The 24,655-nt window shown below is 36.6% G+C and overlaps 1 protein-coding gene across 13 annotated transcripts in view; it reads right to left on the minus strand.

Moving 5' to 3' along the window:
• Nucleotides 1-24,655, minus strand: part of LOC114654314 (IQ motif and SEC7 domain-containing protein 3-like) — a 782,842-nt gene that overhangs the window by 290,113 nt on the left and 468,074 nt on the right. The window lies entirely within an intron of this gene.

Below are 24,655 nucleotides of genomic sequence, written 5' to 3' on the forward strand. Positions count from 1 at the left end.
AGTTTCTCCGACACTCTATGTCACTTGATCAACTTCCTTTTGTTGTTTATACCAAAGTTAAAACCAACAAATAGTATGTTTTTCCTTGCTTCCACTTGGTATTCGCTGAAATTCTTCTGTTTTCACCCGTGCTTTTGCCATTGTTTTTTCACAGAATACTGAGCTTAAGGGCTATTTATATTGATTTGCATATTCAAAGAAGCATAATTCTGAGAGGAGTTGGGGAGTGGCAGAAGGCACGTGCATGTGCGTTTCTTTTCACGCTGACCGGGATTTATGTAGCGGAAGAACGTGGAAGTTGGCATAAGCATAAATTTATGCACCTGGATTTTTTTGTGTGTACACACGTTTCTGCTTTTGTCCATACGCCATGTTTTAGTGTGAATTCTATGCACGCGTTATGCATGAGGCCCCAGATCATTTGAATTTGATTGCAGGTTATAGATGATTTCTGAGGAGATCTGAATATGTATTACTGGTAACAGTGTCCCTCCTGCTAGGTAATGTACTAAAATGATGTCTCATTCATCCCAAAAGAGAGTCTTGGTGAGTAAGGATGGCATCATTTCTTGCTTGGTCTCTTGGTTTCTAGAAGGAGGCAGTGAACCCAAGTTTCATCTCCAGTAACAATTATTGTTAAAAAATCATCAGCTTATTTCAATTCTGAAGCCACCTTCCAGATACTTTGTAGAAATGGAACGCATCAAGGGTGATGGGGTTGTTCTGAGCCATGACTGATATCCTGAAGAGCAACTAATTAATTCTTATAAACAGCATTTTTTAACACCATATAGTTTGATCAAGAAGAGTTTTTTATTACAACTGTTGCCAGTCAGACAAGATTAAGAGTTATATTTTCTCTTTAAAATAAAGCACTTTAACCTCTGACATCACCCTTTATTTAAAAAATATTTTACGTTGCATTTTTCAGCTTACCAGTTACTTGCTAAGTATTACCCAGGCACTGCCTATTGTTTTTTCTCCCGTGTGCTGCTCTGATAGAACATATAGTAGTGTACATCTTTTTATTAAAAACAGTATGCTGAGACTCTGGACAGGAGTAGGTTTAAGTAACAGCATGGAAAAGTGTCCCCATGGTGTCTATGAAGACATTGGCGGAGCCCACATACCATGCAAATGCTCGTGGCTTAGCCAATTTCTGCATTAGAGGTCTGGGTTTCATAAATGAGGCATCTGCACCTATTGAAATATAAAAAGAGCCTGAGTAGGACAGAGAGAAAAAAGGAACAAGGAACAGGGAACATGAGAGAGAGAGAGAGAGAGGAAGAAAAGACCAAATGTTAAATGAAAATGAAAAAAATGACAAGAAGATGCAGCATTGTGGCAGAGCTGGTGCTGCAGATGGAAAGCAAGAGGTCAAGAAGTGGCCCTATGAGGAGTGAGTGGATGGTACTCATGGGGTTTTTGCTGCTGAATGTCTAGGGATGGTGGCAGGAGCTCAAGTTAAGTGAAGGATGACTGCACTTTCTGATGGACATCTCCACTTGCTGAAGACACTTGAAAGGGCAAGCAGAGTAGACGTCAGTTTTAAAGGGCTTTATGGTGGCCCATAGTGGCTTTTAATAGACAGACCCTGACTGTATTTTAACCTGTGGATTTTAACAATTATGGATAATTTATTTATTGATTGATTGATTTTAACCACCACCACATACACTCATATTTTTTATGGATTATTAATTGCTTCATTTATGAAGAAAAGACTACATTGCACTTTGCTTATGTTGTGAATAAAAGTGAAGTAGTGATGTTAGTATAGCTTTAAGCTTTTTTGTTTGGTAAGATTTTACCTATTTGGATTGTGACATCCTTCTGTTTTTTTTTACTATGGGTTAATTAAATAATATAAATATGTTGTTTATATTATTAATTAACTATATTACAAATGCGTGGCTTTTTCTGGTGCTGACTGTATCCTGCACTGCCAGTTTAATCTTGCTCAACTAGTTCAGGTGGCATGGAGAACCTGAGTTCATTCTCTAACTACAAGGTTTTAGTATCAATACTGGATATTTTCTATTGCAAAAAATTAAAGACTTATCTCTAACTTAAAAACAAGAAATACAAAATCTTTTTCCAGAAAGCAAACTTAATTTTGCAGAAACAAATCAATTTGTACAATAATAAGCATTCTGCCACACTTTTTCCCCTCTTCAAGTGAAGTGCCAATTTTCTGCAAATTACCTGAACCACTAGAAACATAACTGGCTGTTTTGACCTCTTCTGTAGTTTTCAACATTTGTAATCCACAATATTCATACATTTTAGCAAGAGAAGAATTTTTTTTCAAAAAATGTAATACTTAATATTGAATGTTTGCTGTGACCTTAAAAAGGGCATAAGCAAAATGGCCAGGTGTTTTGATAAAGACAATCTTTATAATTTTAATTTATTAGAATGAGAACTTAAAATTACAAATTGCCCTTTAAAGGTCTTGCACATAAGTAATTTAATATTTCCCATTTTCTGGTTAATATTGCCTATAGTTGTTTATATTCAGCTCGTAAAATCCAAGGACAAAAATGATGCAGTTTTGACCTGATAAGGTAGTTTTATCAAAAGTGGTTAATAAAAATTGTATGATAGGCCGCATTTCCACTGGCAATTATTTCTGAGGACATTTCATTGTATATGTTACAAATGAAAGAAACAAACAAAATCTGCATTAGCAATCAAGTCATGGCTCCTATTTAAAGTAACACTGAGTTTGTAAAATAAATATTAGTTGATGAAAGGATGTGATGATTAAATATATAGTGTACTTCATAGCTGACAAAATAATAATAAAGAAACCACCTTTGAATAATTCATATTGCCAGCAAGTGATGAATCTAAAACAGGTTATTTGTTTCTTTGTTGTTGCAAAAAGTAATGTACAGTATACTCAACTGTATTGTGCAATGTTGGCTTGACTGCAAACCTAAAATGCTCAGGGAGTGAAATTCGTTTCTTATTATTTGACAGAGCAGTATGAGCCTCAATGACAAGGCAGATGAGCAAGACAATGGCTTAAAACAAGATGAACATAAGTGTACAAACATGATAAATTACATGAAAGCATCAAATTGCTCATTTACTATAATGCTTTAAATGAAAATAAACTGTTATGGATGATAGAAGTACCTCTCACAAAATTTCCAGATTAAAGGTTATTAGTAAAATAGGCTTTCTACTTATTCTCTGAAACTGGACTGCAGATGTCAGGCAGTATTTAAAATAAATTACATAAACTAATAAAGCCCTTGATATACATTAACAAATAACAGGCAAAGCAGACTAAATGTTCAGCTAAATATTCCAAATATGTACATGAGCTAATGTGATTTAATGTATTTACATAGAGACTATCATGTTATGTAAATTAGCATTATTAATTGGGCAGTTTTGGGTGCAGAGATTAGAACTGCTGCTTCACAGCTCCAGAGATCTGTGTTCAATTTCTGGACCATCTAATGCCTTTGTAGAAGTTTTTCTAAGGCCATATTTGAAAAACTCAGACAAGTCTATATTATTAAGATTTTGTGGGTTTTGTGGTCCTTTTGTACAATTTCTTTCTTTTTAATGTTTATGTATTTGTTTTGGATGGTTGATTTCCCTTCTGTGGTTTGTTTGTCTTTTGGCATTTTGAATATCAATGAATATCCTAATGTCTGCTAATGAATAGCATCTGGTGATACCACCTCCACCTGGTCTCAAATTTCTATCCAGACCCTTATGATGTGTAGCACCCTACTGGTGGAATGAGCTGCTCACATTCATCTGATTAGCTAACTCCCTCCAAGTGTTTGAGAAACACTTGATGAAGTTCCTGTTTAGGGAATATTTTCCTGGGTGATAATGGTTTTTGATGCTAGATTCTTTTTGTACTTAAGGTTATGGTTAGGGTTAATTGGCTTCATGGTTGCTTACCTTTAAGGTCTAGAGTATTTTTCACGTTTTGTTCAATTTTATTCACTTGTCTTGTAACACTTGTTTCAAAACTGATTCCTAGCTAATATTGACTTGATTATATTGACTTCATTTGCAGGTCGCTTTGGATAAAAGCGTCTGCTTAATGAATAAATGTAAATGTCAATGATCTGTGTTTACATACACTTGCATTTATATGCTCTTGCATGAACCTTCAAGAAAATTTAAAAAAAATGTAAATAAAAGTGTTCCTGTTGATACAAGTGTTTTTGAAATTAACAAAAACTAAAATGAAAGTGAAAGGAAAATCCAAAACATATTTAAACACTAGAGCATCAGTTCTTACACTATGGGTCATATTGTCTAAATTTAAGTTGCACTGAGTCATGATTCACAATATTATTCAATGGGAAAGTGTTGTGCACGGCTTATATAGTGTTTTGTAATGGGATGCCGTGGTCAGTTGCTTCATTATGACGATTCTCCTCAGAATGATTGCCGGTGGCGATTCTCCAAGAGGAAACACACTCCAATGGGAAGTCACTTGGTGGCAAATCTTAGTCTTGAAAACACTAAAAAGGCAAAATTGGGTTGCGAGAAACAAAGTTTAAGAGCCACTGCACTAGAAGAAAAGGATCGTGGGAAGTACAAAATTTAAATTATAATGGATCAGGAAACCAGTATCTTGCTTAGTGTATTCTGTGATGCAGTGTGATTACTCTGTTTACTTATTTTTGCTTATATACCACTTCTATGTTACATTATCACTATCAACCTTATGTGTGACCACTGACCGGTTCTGTAAACTCTACATAGCTTTCATACATTCACCCCATATTCCTTCTTGCATTGCTGCTATTGAAAGTCACATGCAGCCACAGCACTGCAGTTTCGTGGAAAGTATAATCATACACATATATCCAATTTAGTGTTGCCTTTACCAAAATCACTGGGTTATTTTTTGTAATTTTGATTTTCATGGCACTTCTCTGTCTACATAATGTGCATGCAAAAGTGTTTAACTGCCAGTGTGTTCATTACAAATTTGCAGCCATAATATTAGCATTGACAAGAACATTGATTTATGTATGTGTGCGTGACTCAGCCTTTACACTGAGCCCCTAAAACAGCAAGTGTGTCGAATTGGCATCAGATCACAAATTCCCCTTGGCATCGTCATCAGGCAAGATACAGAAATACTAACTGAAATATTAGTAATCTGTAAACATTGCAGCCTCCCACTGCCATACAAATTATATTTACTATAGTTAAATTGAAAAATGACACAGTTTACACTCCCAGAGCCTTCAGTTGAAAAAGGACAACTGAGAATAGGCATATTGAGAGAGATTATTTTCAGTATGCAGAGAACTTACTACTCATAAAAACTCAAATCAAAAAGCTATGTGCTTAAGGTTGTTCCAGGTTAATGTGACAACAGAACACACTAGTTCTTTGTTTCTTACTTCTTGAATTGTCACATTATCATGAGAAAATTGTGCTCTGTCACAGATAGTGAAATCATAGGTTTCAGGTATTCAAATGTTAATTAGACTGGTATATAAGGTGTTTTGTAAACATCTTGACAACTAAAAAGTTAAAATTAGAATAATACTGGGGGATTGTTTGTTTAATAAAGGCAGGTGAGAAGTCATTCAAAAATAACAAATAGTGATATTTTTGGCTTCTTTGGGGGAAAAGATTTTTTGATCCGTGAAGACAAGATGAGAGGCATCTAGTCCAAAAACCAATAAAAATAGAATAAAGAACATTAATTTTAAGCATAATGTTGTGTTCTGTTCTTTCTTGTTCATTAGTGCAGGGACCGTTGAGCACTGGACTGAGTAGGAGCTCACAGCAATTTGTTTAATAGGTACAAAACAAAGAGGCCTAATCTGGCAGTCATACCAAATAACAGCTGTTTTGCTGCCGGGACATTGAAATTCTTATGATGTAGATAGCTCTGTCCAGCTGCAGAGAAGTCAGCTGGTTCAAATCAAGTGACAGCAGTTTTGTTCCGCTGTGTAGCAGGCTTCTCAAATCAAGCCAGTGTGGCTGAGTTAGTTTCTTATGTTTTATTTTAGTGAACATTCTGAAAACTATTTTGTTTTAATACTGAAATATTTTTTTGTTTTGTATATTGAGAATTTTGTTTAATATGAATGCAATCAGTGTATCTTTTGTATAATAGTTCCTGTTTGCCTGTTGTAGCGTTTAATTAATGAAACACCCATAGAATGCACATGTAGCATAACAGCAGACTCCTGGCAAAAGCTGGATGACGCTGTTGCAGGTTAGACACTTCTCAATACTCTCCGTCTCTCGTGTAAGCTGACAAGTTTTGAAATAGTGTATTTTGTCTCAAACTGCATAGAAACATCACGTCATGTGGTTATTGATGTATCTTGAGGTTCTGTCATCACTTTTGGCTGGCAGAAATGGATTTTAAAAATGTTTAATTTGATGGAGATCCAGCCTCATTAGCATATTGTTTGGCTTGCTACAGGAGACTGAGAGAGCGCCTGTCGCTGCGTGTGCTGACTGTGCCCCTTACTGCTTGTTTTATAGATATGTTACAACGTTAATTATACTTTGTCCTTCATTGTTATTGTTCATATGCATTTGTTAAATTTGTATGGTTTTGAAAAAGTTAATATAAAAAAAAAGCTGGATGATGCTGTTGCAAGAGACTGAGAGAGCGCCTGTCGCTGCGTGTGCTGAGTCTGCCACTTACTGCTTTTCTTATAGTTGGATGACGTTGCAGAATAAACGGCAGAATCTGGATATTGGTGTGTCTGTCTTCTTTCAAATCATCAGCAACCATTTTAAAGCTGCTACACCAGCTGTTTAGTTTTTGTAAAATTTCCCATCCATCATGGTGGAGGCTGTCTTGATTCTTCTGCTAGTTTGGAAGAAATAAACTTTACTTTGTTTAAGTCAGAATGCAATGCATTGATACACATAGTCATGTTGAGAACAGCAATAGGGCAGTAGTATCAACAGATCTGTACAGGCAATCTCCCATCAACATAATTAATATACAGATTAGGCCTTATTAGCTTTTATATACTGATATGTTTTCTAATTACATGATAACTTTAACTGATAATTCATAGTAATCAGAATAATAATAAGTCCTTAGCAACCAAAACCCTTGCAACATTATAACACACCAAGCTGTCATTGCTGTAAAATTACACTTCACTTCTCTCATATGAGTATATGGGATGAGATGTAGTGCCTTGTACAATGGAGATGATTAATGAAACGTTCATATTTTTCAGTACACTTCCACACTAGCCAATCTGTAATGAGTTTATTACCTTTTTTTAGCATTTGGCCTTTTCATTCTTCTGAAAAAAACTTTTGATGAGACTCATAAAATGTTTTACAAGGAAAGATTACTGTCTATTTACAAACTCATTCTTTGTTTTGACCATGAGTACCTACGGTCTGAATTTCAAATGCCTTAAAAAAGCAATATTGTCTATTTAAAGATGGGTCTAATGTTACAAATGCGTTTGATTTCTGACATAAGTCTATATTGTACGTAAGTCAGAACTTGCCCTGAAAAATGCCAGTTATTGGTAGATCGGAAACAATACATCTTACTTATTTTACTGTATGACTGTTTAACTGAAAATGTCTGTAAAGCTAAACTTTGAACTACGTACTGTATATATGCAGTATGTTGACATTACGCTTAAAAACTCTACAGTTTTTGATAATATATTGTGCAGTTGGAAATGGCATAATGATTGCACAAAAATACCTTACTAACTGACAATAGTAAAACATATGCTGTCACTGCTGAAGAATTCCTCAGAGTGTCACGTCCCCTTCAGAGTGACTGTACTGCTGTACCTGAGGGATGTGCACTTAGAATGCTAGAAATTAGCTGAGCAGCAGAACCCTCTGCTTGTAAAGAGCCAGCTGCTGATCTAGCTGCTTACCTGTGAATGACCTTATTAGTGTGACTGCAGTACCACCAACTGCATTCAGGGACAATGTACCTAAGAAAGTCGAAAATGGTTGCAAATTGAGACAAAGTATGTATAAATCACCGCTGGTGACAAAAATGTAGTAGCTAAATGTAAACAATTTGAAATACAGTTGAAAAGAAACATTTTTTGATTTTATGTGCTTGTAAGTAACTGCAAAATTGACGTATGTCGAGACTATCATAACTTGACATGTGCTTGTAATTACTTTTTTGTATTAAAGTGCATACATGACATATACTGTTTGCACTGTACAGAAAATTTTAAAGGGTAAATAAATTTTCCAGGCTATTAAAGGAATTTATTCCATTTTATATCACCTAAAGCAAATATCTGTGGCAGCTCTGTCCTGCTGTTTATTCCCTTTTCTACCACATTTCACGTTCAGATTTATTGTATTATATATCTGAGCAATATGCCACATATTGGCACAAGCTAGGCCCAGTTATTATTAGTTCACCAACAAAAGGCAGCAAAATCTTGAAAAGACTGACAAGAGAGCCAGAGTTGGTTCCTGCAGAGATATGATTACTGCCTAGATATGCTATTTCAATGGTAATGATTAAGAAAAAAAGTGGATGGAAGGATGGAGGAATGAAGGGAAGAATGGAGTGATATTTTGATTGGTTAAAAACATTCAGAAAACAATAAATATTAAATTTTATCGACAATTATCAATATTTTAGCTGTTAGGATCTGGGGAGCATTCCGTATTTTTCCTGTCTGTGCCATCACCTTCCAACATTTTTGCGTACTGCACTTCTCATGAGGTATTGCTCTCTTCAGAATACTTTGCAGAGTATTGCTCTGCATCAAAGAATCTTTCCTTTGTATAAGTAGATGTGCAAATTTTATCATAGTTTTTTTGTGATGTGTCAATTTGTCAGTACCTTTCTTTATGTAGATGAATAATAGGTAGAAAATATTTTTTAAGCTGTTTTGCTTTAAAAAATGTAAAGCCTCATTCGTGCCAGCAAAGCAGCGGGTCCAGATGGAGTATCGCCACGACTGCTGAAGGTCTGTGCATCGGAGCTGGGGGGTCCTCTACAGCGCATCTTCAACCTGAGCCTGGAACAGGGGAGAGTCCCGAGGCTTTGGAAAACATCTTGTATCACCCCAGTCCCAAAGGTATCACGTCCTAGTGAGCTGAATGACTTTCGGCCTGTTGCTCTGACATCACATGTGATGAAGACCATGGAGAGGCTGCTGCTTCACCACCTTAGGCCACAGGTTCAACACGCCCTTGACCCTCTGCAGTTTGCATATCAGGAGAAGGTGGGAGCGGAAGATGCCATCATCTATATGCTACACCGATCCCTCTCTCACTTGGACAGAGGCAGTGGTGCTGTAAGAATTATGTTTCTAGACTTCTCTAGCGCCTTCAACACAATCCAACCTCTGCTCCTTAGGGACAAGCTGACAGAGATGGGATTAGATTCATACCTAGTGGCATGGATAGTGGACTATCTTAAAGACAGACCTCAGTATGTGCGTCTTGGGAACTGCACGTCTGACATTGTGGTCAGCAACACAGGAGCGCCACAAGGGACTGTACTTTCTCCGGTCCTGTTCAGCCTATATACATCGGACTTCCAATACAACTCGGAGTCCTGCCATGTGCAAAAGTTCGCTGATGACACTGCTATCGTGGGCTGTATCAGGAATGGGCTGGAGGAGGAGTATAGGGACCTAATCAATGACTTTGTTAAATGGTCCGACTCAAACCACCTACACCTGAACACCAGCAAAACCAAGGAGCTGGTGGTGGATTTTAGGAGGCCCAGACCCCTCATAGACCCAGTGATCATCAAAGGTGACTGTGTGCAGATGGTGCAGACCTATAAATATCTGGGAGTGCAGCTGGATGATAAATTAGACTGGACTGCCAATACTGATGCGCTGTGCAAGAAAGGACAAAGCCGGTTATACTTCCTTAGAAGGCTGGCTTCCTTCAACATCTGCAATAAGATGCTGCAGATGTTCTATCAAACAGTTGTGGCGAGCGCCCTCTTCTACGCAGTGGTGTGCTGGGGAGGCAGCATTAAGAGGAAAGACGCCTCACGCCTGGACAAACTGGTGAGGAAGGCAGGCTCTATTGTTGGCATGGAGCTGGACAGTTTAACATCTGTGGCAGAGCGAAGGGCGCTCAGCAGGCTCCTAACAATTATGGAGAATCCACTGCATCCACTAAATAATGTCATCTCCAGACAGAAGAGCAGCTTCAGCGACAGACTGCTGTCACTGTCCTGCTCCACAGACAGATTGAGGAGATCATTCCTCCCCCAAACTATGCGACTCTTTAATTCCACCAGGGGGGGTAAACGTTAATATTTAACATTAAACATAGTTATTGTCTGTTTTTTTTCACCTGTATTATTATCATTCTTTAATTTAATATTATTTATTGTATCAGTATGCTGCTGCTGAAGAATGTGAATTTCCCATTGGGATTAATAAAGTATCTATCTATCTATCTATCTATCTATCTATCTATCTATCTATCTATCTATCTATCTATCTATCTATCTATCTATCTATCTATCTATCTATCTATCTATCTAGAATGTAATCATTTGTAGATTTTCAAATACTTAGTACCTCTAAACATAAGATCTGTATTTCGCATTGAGTCCTCCTTTGATTTGTCACTTTAATAATTTATCCTATATTTCCTTTCCATGACAGCTACGGTATAAACTGTAGTTTATGTTTGTAAAGGATCTTGTACCCTATTATGATATAGGAAAGAATCAGGACATTTTCAAAAAGACTAATCATACTAAATATAATTTGTGGTACTGGTTTTAGATATGCAAGCTTGCTAAAGTGAAGGTACAAGATAACAGTGATGTTTCCTGCTTAGGTTAAAGAATTCCTGGTAACACTTCAGTTTGGGTACTGCAAAATACATCTATTACTCATTTACTCTTATGTAAAAAGACCTTTGCAAAGGCTTCTTTTTGTGTTAATTACAGATATAAAGCATCTGTAAAGTGGTTATTCATCTGTGTAATGTGGCCAACTAAAATTACGTCACTTTGGAGTGGTCAGATGTGGCGTAAGTGAGACATACAGTAGGTTTCTTAATATTCAGAATAAAACATGTGAATCCTTTATATTCATAAGTAGTTTATAAGAATATCAAAAACCACACAGCACAGAAGACGAATAACCACTTTACTGATGATTAATAAGCACAATTTAGACTAAAAGAAGTCATTGTTTAGGTCTTGTTGCATAAGAGTAAATGAGTAATTCATGCATTTTTGCAGTACTTAAACTAAAGTGTTACTGAAGTTCTAAATTTAATTAAATTTTCTCTTTACAGGGATTTTATGGAGGAGATATAGTCAATAGCATCTGGGATCCCTTAACCTAATGATTAACAACATGGATTCATGTAGTCAATTTAAGGATAAATTAAATTAAAGTTATTTCTTCACAGACATGGTATATACTGTATGCATTTGTCATGTGAAATTGTGTTCTAAAGTTAAGTTTGTATAAATTTAAAAAAATATATCTTCCTCACACTAGAGCTTTACTTTGTACTTTATAGAGCACGAGCTGTATATACCCGGCGTTGCCCGGGGCAGAAGTAACCTAATCGGTCAAACACTTACATATATACCAAAGTAAACCTAATCGGTCAAACAGTTACATATATAAAAAAACCGAACCTAATCGGACAAACAGCTTCATATATACAGAAGCGAACCTAATCGGACAAACAGCTAATCTATATACATAAGCAAACCTAATTGGTCAAACAGTTACATAAATACAAAAGCAAACCTAATCGATCAAACAGCTTCATATATACAGAAGCGATTGGTCAAACAGTTATGCATGTTAACAATCATTAAAAAGAAAAGATTGAGGAACTGTTCTTCTATATGTGATGAAGCCACTAATAAGACAGATTTTTTTCAGGACCCAGCTGTTTCATAACTAAACTACTGCCACCCCAAAGTAATGCCTAATAGTGGTTTTTGGGGTAGCTGTGGAATAAAAAGGGTGTTTTTTAGTCAGTAAGAATCTGACACTACCCTTCAGTACGGGCTGAAGGGTGCCTATGTAAGGTTTTACATCCTTCCCGTATGGAAAAAAAAAACATACTAAACTTTTTTTTCATCATTACAGATAATCTCAGTCAAATCGAAGTACGCATTCTCAATTTATTTTTATCTAATTTTTACTTTTTCACAAAGCCATCCCATGCCAATTTGTATGAATAAACTTTTGCTAGAGAGTTAGCAAAAGTTTATTCATGCACATATTTTAATACGGATAATCTATCTCTAATCAAGGTTCTCATTTTGATTGTAATTTAAAATAATAATAGATACTCATTTTTTTCTTCTGTTTTAGAAAAACCAATCTATGCCACCTACGTCTTCGTCAAGTCAGCTTCATCCAGCTTCATCACATATAGAAGAAGAGTTCCTCAATCTTTTCTTTTTAATGATTGTTAACACGCATAATCTTTGTAAAATTATTCTGCACATGCATAACTGTTTGACCAATTAGGTTCGCTTCTGTATATATGAAGCTGTTTCATCGATTAGGTTTGCTTTTGTATTTATGTAACTGTTTGACCAATTAGGTTTGCTTATGTATATAGATTAGCTGTTTGTCCGATTAGGTTCGCTTCTGTATATATGAAGCTGTTTATCCGATTAGGTTCGCTTTTTTTATATATGTAACTGTTTGACCGATTAGGTTTACTTTGGTATATATGTAAGTGTTTGACCGATTAGGTTACTTCTGCCCCGGGCAACGCCGGGTATATACAGCTCGTATATATATATATATATATATATATATATATATATATATATATATATATATATATATATATATATATATATATATAGCAAAATACCCGCGCTTCGCAGCGGAGAAGTAGTGTGTTAAAGAGGTTATGGAAAAAAAAGGAAACATTTTAAAAATAACGTAACATGATTGTCAATGTAATTGTGTTGTCATTGTTATAACTGTTGCTGTCTTTTATATATATATATATATATATATATATATATATATATATATATATATATATATTATATATATAATATACACACACAGATAAACATTTATATACATATACATATATATACATATCTACATATACACATGTACATATATATACACACACATACATAAACACACACATAAGACTTACTGAGTGAAACGGGCTTTCATTGACAATCATGTTACGTTATTTTTAAAATGTTTCCTTTTTTTTTCATAACCTCTTTAACACACTACTTCTCCGCTGCGAAGCGCGGGTATTTTACTAGTATATATATATATATATATATATACATATACACACATACATGCAGTTTTAATAACACAGAAATCAATATAAACATTAACATCATTATCATATGAGAATATGAAGTAATATATAAGAAGCACATTTCATATAAATATAAATTATTAAACAGTAAAATCTTCTTCTGTAATTTGCTACCGTGGCAATTTGTGTGTCTGTCCAGGATTTTAAATGACGTGTAGCTCGCAAACCGTTGCACCTATACACTTGAAATGTGGTACACATATAGTACGTCACGTCTACTATCCGCTTTATGGGTGATGATTGTTTTAGTCTTTTTATCTTTATTTTATTTTATTGTACAATCAAGTCCTATCTGCGCACAGCAGGGCAGCCGTGGGCGGATGCGTATGGTGTATTCACTCGATGTTATCGTGCGTTGCGCTGTCAGTGGTATTTTGATAAAAGAATTTGAACAACATATAAGAAGCGTATAAATTATTAAACAGTAAAAAATTAACATTTAAGAAGTAAAGTTACATTAAGTACTACTGCTGTGCCTTCGGGTATACCTCATTTTTTGTTTGCCCATTACATGCTTAAATGTATACATTTTTTGGTGCACCTACCCGAGAACACGCGACATATAACCGAGCGTGGGAGAAGCATGGATTTTAAACACGCGTTGAGTTGATGTGCTGGTCTCCCTCGTGAAATAACTGGTAATGTTTGACTAAAATCTACAGCGAGTAAAACGACATTAGCTCCTATTTTTTTTTTTACGATCTCTGAGATGTTGCTTTTTTCGGTTCAAGGCTTCATAAGCTCTTTTATGTTGTATGGTGTACTTATCCCAAACCATCATCTTTGAATGTTGCAAGACTTTCGCCTTGTATGTAGATCGGGGTAATTACATTCATTGCATTCCTAGTCTGAATCACAATGTGATTGTATGGGTGGTTACCTGGCACTGTAGGGTTGCCACCCGTCCTTTAAAATACGGAATCGTGCCGCGTTTGAGAATGAAATTGCGCGTCCCGTTTTGAATCAATACTGGACGGGATTTATCCTGTATTTTTTTTATCATTTTTTTTTTAAAGCAGCGTCTCATGCAAATCATCCCACACGCATTTTATGAAGATGCCTCCTTTCCTACTTTTGATTGGGTAATACTTGATGTCATCGTTAGTTTGATTGGTGTTTTTAACTGTCCAGTGAGTAGGGCGTGTCTTTCAACCGTAAGCAGATTTTTTGCACTGGTATCACTGACCTCGACGACGGCGACGTTATACGTCAAAAATAAATTACGATAAATGACGATTTTAGCGATACTTTATTACGACGGCGGCTACATAGACACGATCAAATAAAAACAAAAAAATCAAATAATCATTCTACATTTTCAAAACGTCGAAAAAACGACGGAATGAAAAAAAGGCCCACCCGACGACCCACCCATTCCATTTTTATATATATAGATGGAGGAAAAGCTTAAAAACTTACCAAATACGTCAATTTTGACAAGCCAAGACAGTATTGATCCACATCTTGTGATTACACCCATATTGAAAAATACTTTGTACATGTCATTTTAAACAAAAAAACACCAACATTAGGAGATTAAGCGATTTTAAAAGAAGTCCAGCCATGCATGATAACTCAGTACGTAGTTGTCCTGCACAGTAACCTTTAACCCCCCCAGGAGTTGGTTTCCTCTAAAAAGACTAAATCACAGTAAACTTTTCACGTCTCATGTTTGATTTTGTTTTGATTAACAACTGGATTTATGTGAAAAATATTACAAGTGAATAGAATATGTATGTTTGCCATTCGAAAAATAGTACCAAGAATATGCGATTAAATCATTATTTCCAGATCCCATTTGTTGTCTCTGTATCATGGAAGGCGAGGATTAATACTCAACAACTATCTTAGCTTGAAAAATGTACATACAGTGGTATCTGGTCACGACCGTAATTCGTTCCAAAACTCTGGATGTGACCCGATTTGGTCACGACCTGAACGTAATTTCCCCATAAGATTGTATGTAAATACAATTAATCCGTTCCAGACCGTACGAACTGTATGTAAATATATATATTTTGGCACAAAAATTGTTAATTATACCATAGAATACACAGTGTAATAGTAAACTAAATGTAAAAACATTGAATAACACTGAGAAAACCTTGAACAACAGAGAAAACTAACATGGTAAGAGTTTGCGCTAGACCCTTACGAACCGCTCGCTGTAAACATTTTCTTTATGAGTTTTAAGCACAGGGAAAAAAAATTAAATGCCACTTCCCTTGCGAAACTTTTCAAACCATCCTCTACTGGCTTTAAATTCCTCACCTTTGCCACTCGAAGAAGGATTTTTTATTTCAGCAAATTGCCATGAATCTTCCTGGCTTTCTCACATATGATCGCCTCACTTACGCTATCCCCTGCAAGTTGCTTCTCATTCAACCACACTAGCAACAGTTTTTCCACCTCTTCCAGCACTTGAGACCTCTGCTTGGTTAACATTATAACTCCTTTTGCAACATCAGCTGCTTTGTTAGGCCCTGTATACACAAACAAAAGAAAATGGAAAACGGAGAATGGGAAATAATTGGCGCTTACGAACGCGCGTAGGGAAACTGGCCGCCAGTGTTTTTGTTCGCCACCAGAGTGTGTGGTCATGAACAGATGCAAAATTTTGGCAAACTTTTTGATCGTAACCCGATTTGTACATGTTCAGAAACGTTTGTGACCAGTGGTTCTACTATAGTTGGTAGGTTTTTAAACTTTTCATCTGTGCCCCATACATGATACCTGTGCCTGAGTGAGCAAGATATATTTTTTTAATTTTTAGAAAGCGATTAACTTAAGAACACAATTTTTTCATGGCAAATGCACATATACCATATTTCTGAAGAAATAACTTACAGGAACATAAATGAGGCATCACTTTTCTGTTACGTTTTCACTTATTTTGCCAAATATCACTAATTGAGTTAGGACACACAGCAGCTTGTTTAAACTGCACCAAATGCTTCACTGCCCCTGAAGCATTCATATACACTAGAAATGGGAGAAGGTTGATAGGCTCAGATAATGTTGTTTCTCAGCTGGACCAGGGGTCTCATGTATAATGGCATTTGTAGAATTCACACTAAAACATGGTGTAAGGACAAAAGTGTAAATGTTCGTACGCACAAAAAAATCCAGATGCATAAATCTGTGCATTTGCCAACTTCCACGTTCTTCCACTCCATAAATCCTGGTCAGCGTGAAAAGTAATGCACACGCCTGCTGCCCCACCCCAATTCCTCCCAGAATTATGCCTCTTTAAATATGCAAATCAATATAAATAGCCCTGAAGCTCAGTGTTCTGTGAAAAGGCAATGGCAAAAGCACAGGGGGAAATAGAAGAATTTCAGCAAATACCAAGTGGAGGCAAGGAAAAACGTACTATTTGTTGGTATAAACAGTGGTATAAACAACAAAAGGAAGTTGACCGAGTGACATAGAGTGTCGGAGAAACTGGAAAGCTCAAGTTCACAAAGTCGCACAGTGCCCGAAATAAAAAAGAAGTTGTCAGATATCAAAGTTGCCGTGAAAAGATGAGTCGTAGCCCACCGTCTGAGTGTCATATGAAAGCTTATTAGGGTACAGAGAGAAAAAAAATAGGCACACAGTGGAAAAAAAACACGAAATGTCAACTTTAATCTCGAAATTTTCACTTTAATCACGTAGTTTATTTTGTCATTAAAGTAGTACATCATAAACTTCATCTTAAAATTGTTTAATTTACTAGTTTCTCAAATCCCATCATAACTAAAGTAGCATGTTAAATGCTTTGTTTCGTATTTGATCTTCGATGTGCTCTATGTGTGTGAATCACTATGTGCTTCTTAAACGGGCTTTCTCTTCCTCCGACAAGACACAGAATCCATTACATTCATAATATTACAACTCTCTGAATAATTAAAATACTGAGATGTATACTTGATATCATTTTCATGACGATAGGAGTTAAAGCATGTTATTAAACATGGGAACACGGTGGCGCAGTGGTTGTTCATGCCTCACACAAGATGCTTGCTGCGCCGTGTGTGACCTTCAATGAAATAGTTTATTGCAGCAGTACTGTCTCTTTCAAACGTACTAACCCCCAATTCCTGTCCTTACTTTTCTTTCTCCAAATACTCAATCGCCACACAATCAGCTCTGTAATAAACGTTAAGCCATCTGTAAGCTAAGAACGCCGATTCTTCAAAACTTTTAAGGAACATTGAAATATCTTTGTAGTACATGTTTAATTATTCTATCCTTCCAGTGTCACGCCAGCCCCAGCAAGAATGCAGCGCGAGGCAGAAACAATCCGTAAACGGAGTGCCTGCTCCTTGCTAGCACTGCAACGCCGTGTCCTCACATGTTTAATTATTAACAATATATGCACTATATTGGTTTCATGCACGTCTTATACTGCTTTCATGTGGGTAACTTGTCGATTTTGCGCTTGAACTCTATTGGTTGCATGTGTGTACTATGTCGGTTTCACGTATGAAACATATTGGTTATGCGTGCGCACCATATCCCAACTCTGTGTATGAACTATATTGGTTCTGCGTGCGAACTATATTGGTTGTTCACATGATCTTCAGCGGAAATGGGTGGGGCAAGAAACGGGAACTCAAGAGCCAGTAGAGTCATGGAGTGTAAAGAGAAGTGGCCAGGAGACATATCTGCGTTTAAACGGCACCATATATTTTTTTCCGCACAATATGTTTGTGAAAGGACTTGGTGGTAATTATTACTATTCAACAGAATCTACCCTTGAGTCTGTAATGAACACAAGGCTGAAGTTAGGTACGTGTTCAGCCATCTTCTTATTCGCTTCCAGGATCATGTTTGCTCGCACCCAGCCACAGTACCTTTTCACACAACTTTTGAAACCAGTTATTTATTCTGAAGGCAAAATATGCTACATTTACTAATGCATTTATCCAACAACTTTTAGATACTACTGGTTACATTCGCGCAGTGGCCCCTGCACCCAACAGACAGGTGAAGTGACTTACTTATGGTCACATAGTGTCATTATCAGGACTTGAACCCACAAACTCAGAGTTTAAAAGTGCAAAGTCTTAAACACTATGCCACAATGCTTGCACATCTAAAACATGTATATTAATTGGCATAATATAAACTTGTCCAGGACAGATTCCATTGTTAAAGTTGAGTTTAACATTTTCAACCCGTTCAAGTTTTGGTTGAAAATCTGGAATATTTATTTTTTCAAATAATGGATCAGTTTGTGGATTATTGTACTCACTGTAGAATATTTTGCCTTGCTGTTAATATAGAAGAAGAAGCTGGTTTGTGAATAAGTAGCTGACTGCAAGCTTATACTGGAGGTAGCTAGAAGTGAATAAAAAGGCAGCTGAATGCGTACCTAACTTAAAAATAATTACCACCAAACCCTTTCACAAACATACATTGACGTGCAAAAGTATTCAGTCCCCTTGAAAGTTGTCAATTTGCTGTAAGGCAAAAGATTTGTACACATATTTATTAATTCATTATTTTTTCTTATGCTGTAACAAAACATTTCCAAAGTCAAAATAAACCATTTTATGTAGACATGTAATTGAAGAAGAAAATCTCCAAAGTTAGTCTTTACATAAGTATTTAAACCTCTGTACTTTGGAAGCTCCAGGTTTACACCAATGACAAATTAATTACAAAGGTGGCAGTCATTTGACAGTCATAATTAAACATAATGATATGCTACTTGTGAGTTCTTTCTTTCTCTCTGGATATAAAAAGCCCCCTTCGTAGGGGCCATAGTCTTTGGTGGACAGTCACTGAAAAAATGAAGAGAGAGGAGCATTCTGCTGATGTGAGAAACAAAGTTATTGAAATGCACAAGGCAGGAAATGACTATAAAAATATTAAGAGTTTGAATGTCCCATTACACAATGCTGGATCCATCATTAGAGAGTGGAAGGTTCATCACAGCACCCAGACTCTTACTAGAACAGGCCGTCCCTCAAAACTGAACATTAGAGTCAGACATCAACTGGTGAGAGAGGAGGCTAGAAATCCAACTGTCACTCTCAGATGTTTGCAATGCTTTTTGGCTGAAACTGGAGTGAAGGTGCAGGGTTCCATAATTTCAAGAGCGCTCTATTAAACAGGCCTCTAGAGGAGGGCGGCAAGAAAGAAGCCATTCCTTAAGATGGTCCACATAAAAGCACATATGGTGTTTTCCCAATTAAGATGTGGGGAGAAGGTTTTACGGTCAGATGAAACCAAAATAGAACTTTTTGCTCAGACTTCAAAGAGGTACACAATGTGTGGCGTAAAACAAACACTACCCATGCCACAAGAAACACCAGACCTACAATGGAATATGGTGGCGGCAGTATCTTGCTATGGGGATGTTTTTCATGTACTGGGACTGAGATTCTTGTCAGAGTTGAAGGGACCATGGATGGACACAAATACCACACAATATTGCAGGAGAACTCATTCCAGTCTGCTATGAATTTAAAGCTTGGGAGAAGATTCATCTTTCAAGATGACAATGACCCTAAGCATTAGATCAAAGTGACATTGGGATGGCTCAAAAACAGACAGGTGAATGTTTTGGAATGGCCAAGTCAAAGCCCTGATCTTAACCCTGTTGAGAATCTGGGGCACTGTTGGAAAACTGCTGTTCAGAGATACCCTCCCACCAACATAGAGCGTACCTAGAAATCATGCCAAGAAGAATAGGGAAGAATCACTCCTGAGCAATGTGCAGAACTTGGGCATATTTACATACCCCAAAAGAATGAAGGATGTTACTGCAGCCAAAAAGTTCTTGGCAAAGTATGAATGTGTTGGGCTTGAATACTTAGGCAAACAATTACTTTGGACTTTTTCTTTAGTTATGTTATGTGGAGTTTGATAATGTTTTGTTACAGCACAGGAGTTCACATTAAAAATACCAAATGGATAAATATGTGGACAAATCTTTTGTCATGCAGAAAATTAGGATGACTTTTAAAGGGACTGAATGCTTTTGCACGTTACTGTATGTTTGTGAAAGGGCTTGGTGGTAATTATTTTTAATAAATAATATTTTTAATAATAGGGCTGAAGTTAGGTGTGCTGGCATCTTATTCAGTCCTAGCTACTCCCAGTATAAGCTTGCAGTCAGCTACTTATTCACACAGCTTTTGCAAACCAGCTTCTTATTCTATCATAACAGTAAGACATCATTACAAACTGATCCATTATTTGAAAAAATAAATATTCCACATTTTGGTCCTGCACATTTCAAAAATGTTAAACTGTAATTTAACAAAGAAATCTGTCCTGGACAAGTTTATATATGCCAATGTCACAAAACTATGAAAATTAAGGTGTTCCAACATGATTTAACACTTTACCGTGCCCATTAAATATCACAGTAAATCCCATTTATCTGATATTGAAGTGGGCATACTTTGTCAGTTTCGCCCGGTACTCACACTGGGCAGAGCAAAACTCCGCTGCATCTTAAAAAATGCATCTGCCGTGTCACAAAACTGTGAAAGGTAAGGTGGCCCAATATGATGTAACCGACCCATGCAGGTCCTAAATGTTAAATCTTTAGCTCTTCAAAGAATTGACACGTTTAGTCAATTAATATACACGTTGTAGATGTAGATGTGCAAGCATTGTGGTTAGGGCTTTGCACTTTCAACCCTTTGTTCGTGGGTTCAAGTCCTGAGACTGACACTGTGTGACCATTAGCAAGTCACTTCACCTGTCTGTGGGGCGCAGGGGGCACTAGGCGAATGTAACCAGTAGTATAATAAATCTAACTAGTAGTAATTAAATGTTATGTTGCATAAAGACGTCAATCGTAAATGTTAAATATTTTGCCTTTAGAAAAAGTAACTGGTTTGCAAATGCTGTGTGAAAAGGTACAGTTACGGATTGCAAGCAAGCATGTAGACAGGAGCGAATAAGAAGACAGCCGAATACGTACCTTCAGCCTTATGTTCATTACAGACTCAAGGGTAAATTCTGTTAAATAGTAATAATTACCACCAAGTCCTTTTGCAAATGTATTGTGTGGAAAAAATATATGGTGCTGTTTAAACGCAGGTGCATCTCCTGGCCACTTCTCTTTACACTCCATGACTCTACCGGCCCTTCAGTTCCTGTTTCTTGCCCCGCCCATTTCCACTGAAGATCACGTGAAACCAGTATAAGACATGCATGAAACCAATATAGTGCATGCGCAAATCCACTGTTAGACCGACACAGAATGCAAGCCAATATTGTTCATACACAAACCGATAACATGCTAGAGTAAACCAATGCAGTTCACTCACAAACAAATAACAAACATACTGGAACCAGTGATATACACACACAATCAATATAGTTCATATGCAAACCAGTGGTATGCACGTACAAACAAATATAGTTCATGCACAAACCAATAATATACGAACACAAACCAATATAGTTCATATGAATGAAACCAGTATTATACACACGCAAACCAATTAAGTATGCACGCGAACTGATAGTAAATATTCATAAACCAACAGTGTTCACATGTAAACCAATAGATTACGCACAGAAATATATGATTTATGGCCTGTTTGGCCCCTCATAAATATGCGCTTTACAAAGTGGCTCAGGTTATGCAATATTATAACTGTATCGCAAGTTTACAGTGAGGTGATTGTACTTATAAGTAAAAAACAGTTCTACAAAGAGCACTTGATGGACTGATTGAGTGCGTTTATAGTTCTTGGGATGAAACTGTTTTTGAACTGCGAGGTCCGTACAGGAAAGGCTCTGAAGCGTTTGCCATGTGAGCAGTTCAATAGACAGCATGGCTGAGGCAGGGTGTGCTTGATGCTATATAATGATAATTCTTTTTCCTATCAGCTGCTGTAGATCTGTGATTTCCCACTCAGATACAGTGACATAAATACTCCGAGTGGTGCAGTGAGAGCAATATGGAAAAAGATGATCTGCTGTGGCAATCCCTAACAGAAGCAGCTGAAAGAAGAAGAAGAAGGTGCAGTGAGAGTAACAATGCTAGAGCAGCTAGGATATTTGGTATAGTTTGACCATTCTGTGGACCATTATATTGTCAGAGGTTAATTACAGTCAGATGCATTAAACTAATAAACAATATGCAGTTAATTTCAGTGTATTTATAAAGCCGTGCCAGGGATGTGGATCTAAAAAAGAAAGGGAAACCACACTGGAACAGTAGCACTGCTTTGACACTGGGTGCCGCCAGTTTGCAAAACTGAGCGGAGAACTTGTGTACGCCAGGATTTTAGCTAGCATGAAAATGTGCGTGGCTTTACGGCAAGTTTAGGTTTTATACATTGCGATTTGAGTATGGAAACGGGCTTACGCAACATTTTGTGCGTACGCACCATTTATACATGAAGCCCAAGGGGTTGACGCTGTCATCTGACCATCTCTCTTTTTTTTTTTGTCCTGTTCTGCAGACCAGCAGAAGAACCAACCAAACAGTGACGTCACCACCAAACCTCCTTCTGATGACATCACTTCCATTCTTACCTAATGACATCTTCCTTCACAGAACCCACCTACCGAAGACATCAATTCCTCTTCCAGCCACCATGGACCATCCCCTTTCTATCTCCGCCATATGTCTGTCTGTTTCCCATCTGTTTCCAGTACTGTTTTGAACTCGATTGTAACCATGTGTTTTTTTTTCGCTGCATTTTTCAATATACAGGGTGGCTATCCCCAAACCATTTTAAGTCTCCTGCTATCCTTATTTTCAAGTATAACAACAAAAACAGAAATAAAACCCTAGCAGAATGTGTCAGAAGATGGCCACCAGTTTAATAAGCAGAAAGACTGGGAAAATATTTAAATGATTATAGCAAAACCATTCGTTATTTAAAGTGGCCTTCTTCATACTGTAAACTTGTACTTTATTGGTTTATTTTTAAGCCTGTAACTTTGTTTGGAAAGAGCAGAGTTTAATGTATGTGTTTAAAAACATGATACTTTCAAAGCCCTGTATTTTTCTAAACAAATGTATTTATATCCTGTATATTGTACCACGTACAGCTTTATGTGCCATCCTAACTCATAACAGTGAGTGTCAAAAGTCTACATCTTTATTGCACCTGTTATATTATACAGAACAAATAAAGGGAGGGATGATCACAGGGAGAACACAAATGTATCAAATAAATAAAACCATGGGTATACAGGTTCAGACCCCAGTTTATAAGATGTGGTGACTTGTCTACCACCCTAAAAGCAGTGCTACAAGCACCAAAAAAAAACCTTTGCTAGCTCTCTTCATCTTTCTTTCTAAACTCAGGCTGCATTACCTCCCTGCCATAGGTAAATACATACTGGACCTAGACAAAATATTGACATCAGTGTAAAAATCAAACCAAAGAGCTCACTCCACATGTTAAGTAATTCTTAATATGATTTTATTTAATGGATTAGGCGCCAAATATTCTGCCTCTTCGGTTCTGAATATTTTCATTACGGATATTGATTGATTTAGAATGTTTCACTCTGAAAGGCCTGCCATGACTCTAAACTGGATTAAGCAGGTTTTAGAATGTTATGTTATTCTGAACGCTGCCCTTATATACAAAAATTTAATTTAGGAAAGGGGCTGTCATTATAATAATGGGATCTTTGGATGGAGCCTATAATAAATAAAATCTTTTCCTTACTGACATTAATTAATTTCTGATTCACTTGCATCAGGTGAAAAAGCATTTTACCCTCCTCTACCATGGTTGATCAAATTCATTATTCTTTTTGGGGTAGTGAATCATCTTTGCCTAAATAGTTTCCTGAAGATCTGAAGAGAAAGTTCACAGAGCTATAAAATTGTTTGTGTACAGTGATGAACTGCATTTCTTTCTATTGTAACCATGTGTTAGCAATGCCGGCATCCTTTAGTTGCCAAGTGAGACATGTACAGTAATCCTTGTTACAGAAAGAGTGTTATTTCTTAGGAATGTGAAAGGAAATTTGAGTAATGTGTGGTGCAGGAGATTCCATCTAATGACCAGTGCGAGTGAAAATAAAAATGATATAAAGCAAATGAACGCAGGGGACACCCTGCCCTTCAGCACCAAGACTTATAGTTAATCTGACCCTGCAGAAAATATTTACATAATATCAGCTGAGCTGAAATGAAAAAAATAAATGACTAATTTAATGTAATGACTGTGTTATTTTATGAACCTGTAGTAAATTGATGCAACATATTGTATTGTTAAAAAATAATGTTTTTTCAAGAACTTCCCTGAACAGATGTAACATATATACCTGCAAGAACAGATCATCTTATTCAATTATGTCAAGGTCAGTGGAAAAGAGCAGCTAATCTTAGAAGCAATTTTAAACCTAAAATTATTTCTTTCTACTTCACTTACAT

Source organism: Erpetoichthys calabaricus, chromosome 1 (assembly GCF_900747795.2).
Source record: "Erpetoichthys calabaricus chromosome 1, fErpCal1.3, whole genome shotgun sequence".
NCBI classification, from domain to species: Eukaryota; Metazoa; Chordata; class Cladistia; order Polypteriformes; family Polypteridae; genus Erpetoichthys; species Erpetoichthys calabaricus.